General features: G+C 34.8%; 1 long non-coding RNA gene across 1 annotated transcript; it reads right to left on the reverse strand.

Annotated features, from left to right (window-relative positions):
- Nucleotides 1–647: 647 nt before the first annotated feature.
- LOC129528040 (uncharacterized) lies at nucleotides 648–4868 on the reverse strand. The gene is made up of 3 exons (XR_010131685.1): nucleotides 4738–4868; nucleotides 1194–1232; nucleotides 648–713 (listed from the first exon to the last, which is right to left on the reverse strand). It is a non-coding gene; the product is annotated as an uncharacterized lncRNA (long non-coding RNA).
- Between the last annotated feature and the right edge of the window lie 6101 nt (nucleotides 4869–10969).

Below are 10969 nucleotides of genomic sequence, written 5' to 3' on the forward strand. Positions count from 1 at the left end.
AGGAGTTTAAGACCAGTCTGGGTAACATGGTGAAACCCTCATCTCTACTAAAAATTTTTAAAATAATTAGCTGGGTGTGGTGGTGCAAGCCTGTAGTCCCAATTACTGAGAAGGCTGAGGTGGGAGAATTACCTGAGCTCAGGAGTTTGAGGCTGCAGTGAGCCGTGATCATGTCACTGCACTCCAGCCTGAACAACTGGAGTGAAACACTGTCTAACCAAAAAAAAAAAAAAAAAGACATCATTCTATCATAAAGATACATTCACATGTATGTGAATGGTCATTGCAGCGCTATTTACAATAGCAAGGATATGGAATCAACCTAGATGCCCATCAATGACAGATTGGTTAAAGAAAGAGTGGTACATATGTACTGCGGAATATGCAGCCATAAAAAAAGAACAAGATCATGTCTTTTGTGGGAACATGGATGGAGCTGGAGGCCGTTATCCTTAGCAAACTAACACAGGAAAAGGAAACCAAATACCGCATGTTCTCACTTACAAGTTGGGAGCTAAATAATAAAAACAATGAACACAAAGAAGGAAACAACAGACACGGGGGTATACTTTAGGGGGGAGGGTGGAGGAGGGAGAGGAGCAGAAAAGATAACTATTGGGTACAATGCTTAGTACCTGGGTGACGAAATAATCTGTACAAGTCTCCGTGACACGTGTTTGCCTATGTAACAAATCTTCACATGTACCCCGAACCTAAAATAAAAGTAAAAAGGAAAAACAATGAATTAAAAAAATTTGTGGGCTGTATCAATAACTTTTGTTCAGTGATTTCACCCTCAAAAATTCAAAAGATAATGGGACATTCCTTGGTATTTAATAACTTAAGAATTTAAGTCTGCATAATGCAAATTCTATAAAAAAAGTAAATTAAATATAAGTTCTGAGCTCTTATCCCATTGACTACGGATCCCGTTGGCATTTATACTTAATACACTATTAAAATAACTTCACACTGGTGATGTACTGAGTGACAGTTTGACAGCTCAAAATTCTGATGGGACATGCACATCTCTTGTACAACTAGGTTTAAAGCTCTGTTTTGCATATTTACAAGCTTGGGACATAGTGAAATTTACAGCAGGGATCTAAAATGTAATCGCAGTTGAGAAACATGAATCCTCTCTTTCCATGGAATTTAATTAAACATTTCCATTATTTTTGTTTCTAACTCACCTGTCAAGGTGTGAATTAAGGTAAGCACAGTAATAAAATCTGAAATGAAATAAACAATCAGAATTTTTAAATCAGGTGGTCACAATTAAGTGGACATTGATAAAAATGTGTACCAAATAGATGCTTGGTGTTTTAAAATGAACATTTTTTTTAAAAAGCATTTAAAACCTTTTTTTTTGGTCAACATTCATCACTGGAATTGGGTCCCAACAGTGAAATACATGGCTTGCCTATATATGCACTAGTATCTGTCCATGTATCAGTATAAAAGCACAATGATGAATGGGAAAACATCTTTAAAAAAGAATTTAAAATATAATGAACCTGAAAAAATGTCACTGAATCTAAAGAGAAGTATTCCACTTTTGTGAGACCTCATCTTTAAATGTTGGGTTTTTCTTTAAAACATACAGCCTTAGGACCTGTTATATGATAATGAGAAGAAGCAAAAAAATTTGACTGCAGCATACCTGAACTTGTTTCAATGGAGGTTTTGTGGGCATATTTTACAGAATGAATCATCCAGACAACAATGAGGGAATTAATTTTTGCCTCACACAGCTCCAGGTACTTAGAAAGTGGTCAGTAAATATTGGTTGAATCAATAACAGTACGCAATTTCATGTTAGGGCTACTGCCATCAGCACCTGGCATAATCCTCTCTATTCTCTTCACTATGTAGTTAAGCCATCAAACCTTTAGATTGTGTCATTATTGATGGTGAATAGGAAGTGAAACGATTAAGCCTCCCTACCCTCAAAGAATGTTGTCTTACTTGGCTCAATTATTGATGAACAGTATCCTGTGAGCTTCCCCGTTATTTGTTAATGCTACCACAGAGACTAAATTGATATAAAGTATTAATTACAGTTTTTAAAATTAACCTAAGAAAATAATTTTTAAGGAAAGTTTTTCTTGTTTGAAACATCAAGTTTGTATAGTAATACTTGATTTTGTAACGTTGAGTCTCAACGTGTACCTCTCATATTTGTAAGAAGCCAGAGAGAAGGATTCTGGAAACTTCCATGGAAACAGTGGTACTGCCCATGACTGGGTTACACATCTGGGGGAAAGGAGAATTGAGAAGATTATATTTAACACAGAAGTTGTTTGGAATATATATATATATTTTTGTTGTTGTTGTTGTTGTTGTTGTTGTTGTTTGTTGTTGTTGTTTTGTTTTGTTTTGTTTTTTGAGATGGAGTCTCGCTCTTGTTGCCCAGGCTGGAGTGCAATGGCGTGATCTCAGCTCACTGCAACCTCCCCGCCTTCTGGGTTCAAGCGATTCTTCTACCTCAGCCTTCCCAATAGCTGGGATTACACGCATACACTACCACACCCGGCTAATTATTTTGTATTATTAGTAGAGATGGTGTTTCATGCCTGTAATCCCAGCACTTTGGGAGGCCGAGGCAGGCAGATCACCTGAGGTCAGGAATATTTCAAATTATAGGAAAAACTACCAGAGACAGGTCAATGGAATATTTATATCATTGAAAACATGTTTTCAACAGGTGCAGTTTTGGTATCATTTGTCTCAACATTCAAATCTCTCAGTTTTTACAAGAACGTCTCTAGATGGAAACTTGCAAAAGCAAGGCAAAATAATCATATTCTCCGAATTTCAGTGGAGCCACGCAAAAATTGATCTCATTGCAGAAGCGGGAGAATCTACTCTACCTTTTCAGGTAAGCACATACGAAATTAATACAACTCAACAGAAGACACTTATTTAATGCTAATCCTTTCAGATAACAATATAACACACATAGCTCATACCTTTTCAGGTGAGCACATATGAAATTAATACAATGCAACAGAAGACACTTATTTAATGCTAATCCTTTCAGATAACAAAATAACACACGCAGCTCATGAATTTATTCAACATTAATGAAGCAAACACATTCAGAGATCAAACACATGATCTGTGATGAGTAGAGAGGTTGTTTTGACTATGCACTTAAGACATGTGTAGAATAGTAGCAAAAATGGAGATAAGAAATGAATAAGATGGCAGAGAGAAGAGTAACTTAAAATCATTTCTAAGTGAAGACATTGGATTATATGATGTAGTGAAAAAAAGTCTGACGTGGGCTGTAATATTTTAATCCTATTGCCTCACTTTCTGCTGCCTGGTAACATTGAGAATGTTATCCACCTTTGGGAACTGGAGGACATTATACAAAGTGAAATAAGCCAGGCACAGAAGGACAAATATGGCAGGTTCTCACTCATGTGTGGGAACTAAAAAGTTGATCTCATGGAGGTAGAGAGGAGAATGGTGGTTACTAGAGGCTGAGAAATGTGGGGAGGAGGAGGTTAGGAAGGGAGGTTTGTTAATGGTTAAAAAATGTAGTTAGTTAGATAGAAGAAATAAGCTGTAGTGTTTGATAGCACAGTAGGGCAATTATAACAAGTTATTGTGTATTTCAAAATATTTAGGGGATAAGATTTGGAGCGTTCCCAACACAAAGAAATGAGAAGTGTGTGAGGAGATGGTATCCCAATTACCTTTATTTGATAGTGACACATTATATGCATGTATCAAAATATCACATTTACCCCGTAAATATGTACAACTACTATGTATTAATAAAATATAATAATAAAAGAAGGCAATTGTATCTTGTCAAATGGGTGTTCTAATTTCTACCTTCCTGTATATAAGTCTTCTGGATGACATTTGAAAAGAGCTATTTTGGAAACTAGATTGGATGGAGTGGAATATGGTGGAAAGCACACTGTTTTGGAGTCAGTGGTCTGAGTTTTAGTCTCTGCTCTGCTCATTGGTTGCTAAGTGACTGTGTAAATATTGTCTTTGTGCATCAAATTTCCTAATGTGTGAAAACCAGTGATGATAAAAGCAATACTCCAGGGGAGTCTGAATATTAAAGATAATATAGCTAAAATGGCAGCCATGAACATGGGCTCTGGAAACTTGGGTTCAAGTTAAAGGGTTGGGGGTGGTGGCTCATGCCTGTAATCCCAGTGCTTTGGGAGGCTGAGGCGGGTGGATCACGAGATCAGGAGATCGAGACCATCCTGAGTAACACGTTGAAACCCCACCTCTACAAAAAATACAAAAAATTAGCCGGGTATGGTGGCACGTGCTTGTAGTCCCAGCTACTCTGGAGGCTGAGGCAGGAGAAGCACTTGAACCTGGGAGGTGGAAGTTGCAGTGAGCCGACATGGCGCCACTGCACTGCAGCCTGGGCAACAGAGTGAGACTCCATCTTAAAAAAACAAAAACAAAAAAGTGTATGATTATAGGGAAGTTACCGAAGCCCTCTATGCCTCTTTCATTAGTGGGGTGTGAGGATAATAGTTGGGGATTTAAGGTCATCTCATCCTCATTTCTGAACAAATTGAGATAAATATAGAGGTTAAACAGGTAGAGAATACATATTTTGGAGCAGATGGCTTTAGAATGTAGAGTCACTTATTTAAAATAATGCTTGATCTTAGAATAAATAGAATTACCCAGAGGACATTGACTGTGCTGGAGAAATATAGAGCTCATACTCTAGGCAAAGTCTCTTACCTTTAGCCAGAGATAATATCAGTGTGCATGCCTCCTGAGGACAGGCTGGCTCCCAATAGTGGGTGTTGAATGGGAGAAGAGGATGAATCGAGCTCCCCCAGGTTACTCTTCTAACTTCACAGTCAGGTAAATCTTCCTCCTCCCACGGAGTGAGGGGTAAGTAACAGCAATGCTACTACAGTGAACCACCTCCCCATGAAAGCAGGAAGACTAGGGCATAAGCATCAGCTGTAATCAATTACTGTTCTCTACTTTATACAGTTATTGTGAGGATTATATGGTGTATACTTGTAAAGCACATGGAAGCAAATCTGGCACAAACACATAATTCAACTGTTTTTATTGCTGTAGTTATTCCTTGGATATTGTCTGGAAATAGTAGACACTCAATAAATCTTAGTGTTCTCTGTTTTATAAAGGGAATTCCCGCTTGATCAGAACTCTAGGCTTGATCATTAAAGGCTTCTTTACTCAGTGAAGGTCCCCAACGTCCCTTCTCAAAGATCAATTTATTCTATTCTCATATTTAATGGACAAAGACGTCATGAATACTAGCAGCTCTTAATTGGGAAGCATTTGACACAAAGGCTGGTCATGGAATCATTTTGGTGTCAATCTCCATTGCAAGGAGCAGGGCAATGAAATCAGAACAATTTGATCTTTTGCCTCCTGCATTTATATTCTATAGAAAATTGTTTTCATTCGGTTTGCTTTTAGTTAGAATGAAACTCACCAAGAAGATCGTTCAGAGTTTGTCATTAATTGACATATTGAGAAGAAAATAGAATGTCCTTTCTAGCAGTAAGTAATTTAGAAATATGAGTTCAAACACATGCCATTTCTGTCTACAGCTGGAAGCTCTCATGGACCCATCAGCATTACTGAAGAGTTTCAGTGAATGCAATTTTTGTTTTCTCTTTAATGTTCTCCTTTTTGGATATAGTAATGGTTTTGCTTTGCAGTGCAAATGGAGACTATCCCTTATTATCTGGGGGCATATTAACTAGTTTGTAGATGGGCAGTGGTTTGGTTAGATTCTGTGATTTGGCTGCAATGGATGTGTGAGGGTTTCTAACCCAGCCCTGCTCCTCCCTCTCCCTTCATCCCCCTGCTGGTGGCTCAGCACCTTGTGTTGCTTTTTCTCTCCAATCAGCCTCAATGCTGAGTTCTTTCGAGGCCTCAGTCACATTGAATTCACCCCAGAGAAGCTAAGACTTTTCCTCTGTGCCTCCCCACTTAATCTGCCTATGAGTTGGCTACAGCACACATTTATTTTGGAAACTACAGATGAGTAAAAGAAAAATAAGAAAAAAAATCCCCTCACATTTCACTCTCAAGAAGCCCATGACAGCCCTATAATACCCAATCAGCAATTTAGAAAATTAAGTTTGGAAAGCAATAAGCTTTTTAAAAATGAGTTTAGAGGCAAAACCCAAGCTGCCCTGAACCACTGTGAGGCCTTTAGACAGCTGATTTCATGATAGGTTTGATTAAACAGTGCTGCCCCCAATCTCCCAGAGGGTGTCATGTAATAAACACTTTCGGTGTTATGTTACCATTCTCAGCTCTGAGCTATTCGCATTTCAAAACTCGTCTGGCCCCAGAGACTTTAGATAAGGAACTGTGGACTTGCATTGATGTTCTGCTGTGAATCAGTCTGGATTTTATACATACACAATATATAAAAATAGATACACTTGCACAGATACATACATGGTAATATTTAATCCATGAGTATTGCATATATTTACTATTAAATATTTCTAACTAGTAGTTAAAACAGAGAGAAACAAATACCTAAATACAGCTCAGGATTAACTAATGTTAACATTTTGTTTGCTTATAATGTTAAAGTTTGTTTGCTTATGAAGATGCAACTTTTATCTTCCTTGTATCTCTCTCCATCCCATTTCTTATCCTCTGCAGAAAAAAAAAGATGCTAATATTATGCTGGCTTTAACCTGATTTCTCTGGTTGTATTTTTAAAGATATGAAAATATACATGAGGATTCTAGCTAGGTACAGTTCTACTTTGTTCTTTTATCGACAACAAATGAAAAAGATATTCTACCTACAAATAGTTAATCTAGCTTTTTAAATATTCAAATATTTAAAGTTTGTCTTCTTGGATATAGGCTAGGATTTAAGATTAGTAGCCTGAATCATTTAAGGGTGACCTTAGTCATTGTCTAGCTTTCAGTTCCACGTGACTAAGCTCTGAACATATTTATACAGTACAGTGTAATCCAGTCCAAATATTGGAAAGAAGAAAGACATCAAATCACGTGACCTCTGTGTTCCCTTTTAGCCATGAAATTCTGATTCAGTGTGGTTCTTTTGATGTCAATTGTAGACAGTATAACACAATACAGATTGCTTTGGGTTTCATAGCTAATAAGCACCCCTAGTTAGGTAGGGCATTTGCTCTTCCTGCTGGCAAATAATTAGGTTTACTGTTTTCTCTGTAAGAACAGCAAATTAATGACATTTCAATATTCCCTCTATTTCTTGTGAGAGTTTATTGGAAAAATTTAGGTGAAAGAGTTAATAGTATTTTTCAAATCTGTTTTAACTTGGCCTGCTCACTTGCTATGTTCAGCTTTTCACACAAATAGATTCTTTTAATATTTCTTTTCCCCCCAACTGTTGTGCTGTTTTAGTATCTCAAGGTGGCACTTTTTCTGAGTAGTCCATTGATTTCAAGTTGCTCTACTTTCTTCGAGCTTCCCATTAAAATGTAATTGTATCATATTTTAGATTTCATTTTGAAATGAACCTTTTGTGAAATTTCACACAATGATGGATACCATGTTCTCTCTTTATCGGAGTCAATGATATAAATCAATAACAATTTCCTGACATTATTTGACGATTCAGTGAAGGGTAGGATTCATAACACAAAAGTAAAAGGTGATCGAGTCTCCGTAAAGTTGCTGTGTCCTTGGCCTGCATAATCTAGAGCTGCATGAAATCTTGTTTCTCCAGACAGCCCTATTCTGCAGCATCCACTAAAGCCCAGTTATCTCTTTATTTCATTAGAGAGATGCAGGACAGTATAATCATTAATGGCTCAGCTTACATATTTTTCTTACTTGACATGTGACATTCAACCAATTACTTCTATTCTCTAATCTTCTGTTTCTTTCACCTTAAAATAAGACGAAAATAGCATCATCTTCACAGGATTAAAACAAGTGAATGTGACTGGCATATAGTAAGTGCTAAATAAAAGGTGGCTGCTGCTCTTATTATTGATACCATCATCATTCTTCAAAAATTAATATATTCCTACTACTCTCTACTCCTTCTTACTATATCTCTATTTTCTCTTGGATTCATATTCATTTTTTGCTCCTGTTATTTTTTTTGAAAACAAGATTTCTATGTTAATTGCGTATTTGTCTGGAAAAGCACCTGAGTTTTGCACTTGTAAAAAGTAATCACTTGATTATGAACATTTATGAATTTTTGTGGTTCCTAAAAGCAAGAAATTATTTTGTTCATAGAAGCGAATAATATAATTGAATAAAACAAAAATCAACAAGATCCCAAAAAATAGTTTTAGAAGAGTGAGTCATCTAATTCAATTTAAAATGTAAATTATTCAATTACCTTGAGAATCTTATCAAATAAGGTTTTCACTCTTCCTCCATCTGTGGTTGAAACAGCTCTTCTGAGTGACCTCTTTCTCACTTACTGATTGCCAATTGATGCTGACTGTAGTTCTGAAAGGGAATTGGTCACAACATTTTATATTTATATATATATGTATATATATACACACACACATATATATACACACACACATATATATGTGTCTATGTGTGTATATAAATACACATATATGTGTCTATGTGTGTATATAAATACACACACATATATATGTCTATGTGTGTATATATATACACACACATATATATGTGTGTATGTGTGTGTATATATACGTATATACACGTATATATACGTATATATACATATATACGTATATATATACATATATACGTATATATGTATATATACGTGTATATACTTATATATCATATAATATATGATATATATATACACATATATGTGATATATATATCATATATACATATATGTATATATATATCAGTTTGGTTATATATATACATATATACACATATATACACACATATACATATATACACGTATATACGTATATATGATATATATCATATGATATATACATATATGTGATATATATCATATATATGTATATTTACATATATATGTGATATATATCATATATACATATATGTGTATATATATGTTTGGTTATGTATATACATATATACACATACATATATATACATATATACACATATATACATATATATACATATATATATGTATATGTATATGTATATGTATATGTATATATCAGTTTGGTTAAAACCAGCAATAAAAAATAGGAACAGCCAAGGTGATTTTGAAACCATGAGATGGTCATTATTTGCAGGTGTAACAGACATTTTTTGAAGGAAGTAATTGCTTGTATTTTAAAATTCATATGATTTTAATTAATGGTAGAATTACAATTTCTAATTGTATAATTATGAATTTAACTATGTAGAAGTAAGCAAGCAAAATATAGATGACCTAATATTATTTTTATTTGGCTTTTGAAGTTGGATTTATCCTTCCATTTTAATATGAATATCTAAAGGAACCCGGTGGGTCCCTTCAGGTAAAATAATGTAACCACATTTTAAAGACTACCTCAGGATTTTACTTCACCTCATCCCAGGGCCCACCCATTCCATTCAAATAATGTGAGTGTGTACCTCTTTAGGAGCATAGAGAAGTGCCTCAAACTGTCGGTTTTTTTTTCTCCAGTTTTCTCTGAGTAGCACAGACCTTCAAATATGATGGTCAACAAATGCTTGTCTAATGAGTCTGAAGAATTAAACATCTATTTTAATTGACATCAATGCAAGATGTATTATAATAATGAATATAGAAAAACTCTTTCAAAAGTTAAGCTGTCCAAAAAAATCACAGTCACTTAATGGTATTAAACACAATATATTTCTAAAGTACAATACTTGTGTATATTTTACCAAGATCCTTCTTCAAAACCTATGTTATTTTCTGCCTCTGGAATGAAGGCTAAATTTCTTAGTTTAAGATTCTACAGAAATCATCTCTAATCAGAATCTTAAAAAAATATTATGTACATCACATTAAAATATCAAAAATTGCAAATAAAGCAACAGTCCCTGCTGACCACCCTCATCACCCACCATAGATTTTATGTTGTGTATCTTTAGATACCAGTTTAGTTTTACTTCCAGTGCATTTTCTATTTACTTAATATGTATAAATGTACCACATATACTTGGAAATCTAAACCATTGTATGTTTTCAGCCTAAGTAATATTATACTATAATATTTTTCTGTAACTTAATTTTTTTACTCCAAAACACATGTTGAATTTCTTTCCATAATGACACATGGCGATAGATATTATTTTTAACTGGTATAGTATTTCTCACTATTGATTGATTCATTCATATGTAAGTTCTTTCCTGTCATTTGTCATCAAAACCAGCACTGAAATAAACATTGCTGCACTAGCCTTCATGTGTATACCTTTGAGTGTCTCACTAGGATAAATGCCAAGAAATTAACTCAATTTTTATAGTCTATGCAATTTTTCTTTTTAACAAATGCTATCTAGTTTCTCTCCAATTGAGCTGTACCAACTCATGGAATTTTCCTCTCCATCTATTATCTGATTAATTTGTTGTTCTCTTAAAATCTTATACTCCGTTAACACCCATCAACATTTTCTAAACAGACCATACACTTTCTCATCTCTGTGTTTTTGCTGCGATTGCTGCCTCAGTTTCTCGAGGTAAAATGTTTTGCCTAACAAAATTTGGTATCATGGAGGCTTACTATTACTTCTCCACCAAATCTTTTCCCAAACTCTCATTATTGGCAGAAATAATGAAGTGTCTTCTTTGAGTCTCCTAGTATCTTATACTTATTTCTTATACAGCATTTATGATGTAGGGTAGTGAATGTATCATACGAAGTGTAGGAGAGGAAAAGTAATACCGTTTCCTCACTCATCACAAGGGACATAGCTGGAACCCCTATAACAAAAGAGAGGTTAAAAAGAAAAAAAATAACAAATTTATTAACATTTTATGTGACATAGGGGCCTTCAAAAACAAAGGCCTGAAGACCAGGGAAAACTCTCTA

This window comes from Gorilla gorilla, chromosome 19 (assembly GCF_029281585.2).
Source record: "Gorilla gorilla gorilla isolate KB3781 chromosome 19, NHGRI_mGorGor1-v2.1_pri, whole genome shotgun sequence".
In the NCBI taxonomy this organism is placed as follows: domain Eukaryota; kingdom Metazoa; phylum Chordata; class Mammalia; order Primates; family Hominidae; genus Gorilla; species Gorilla gorilla.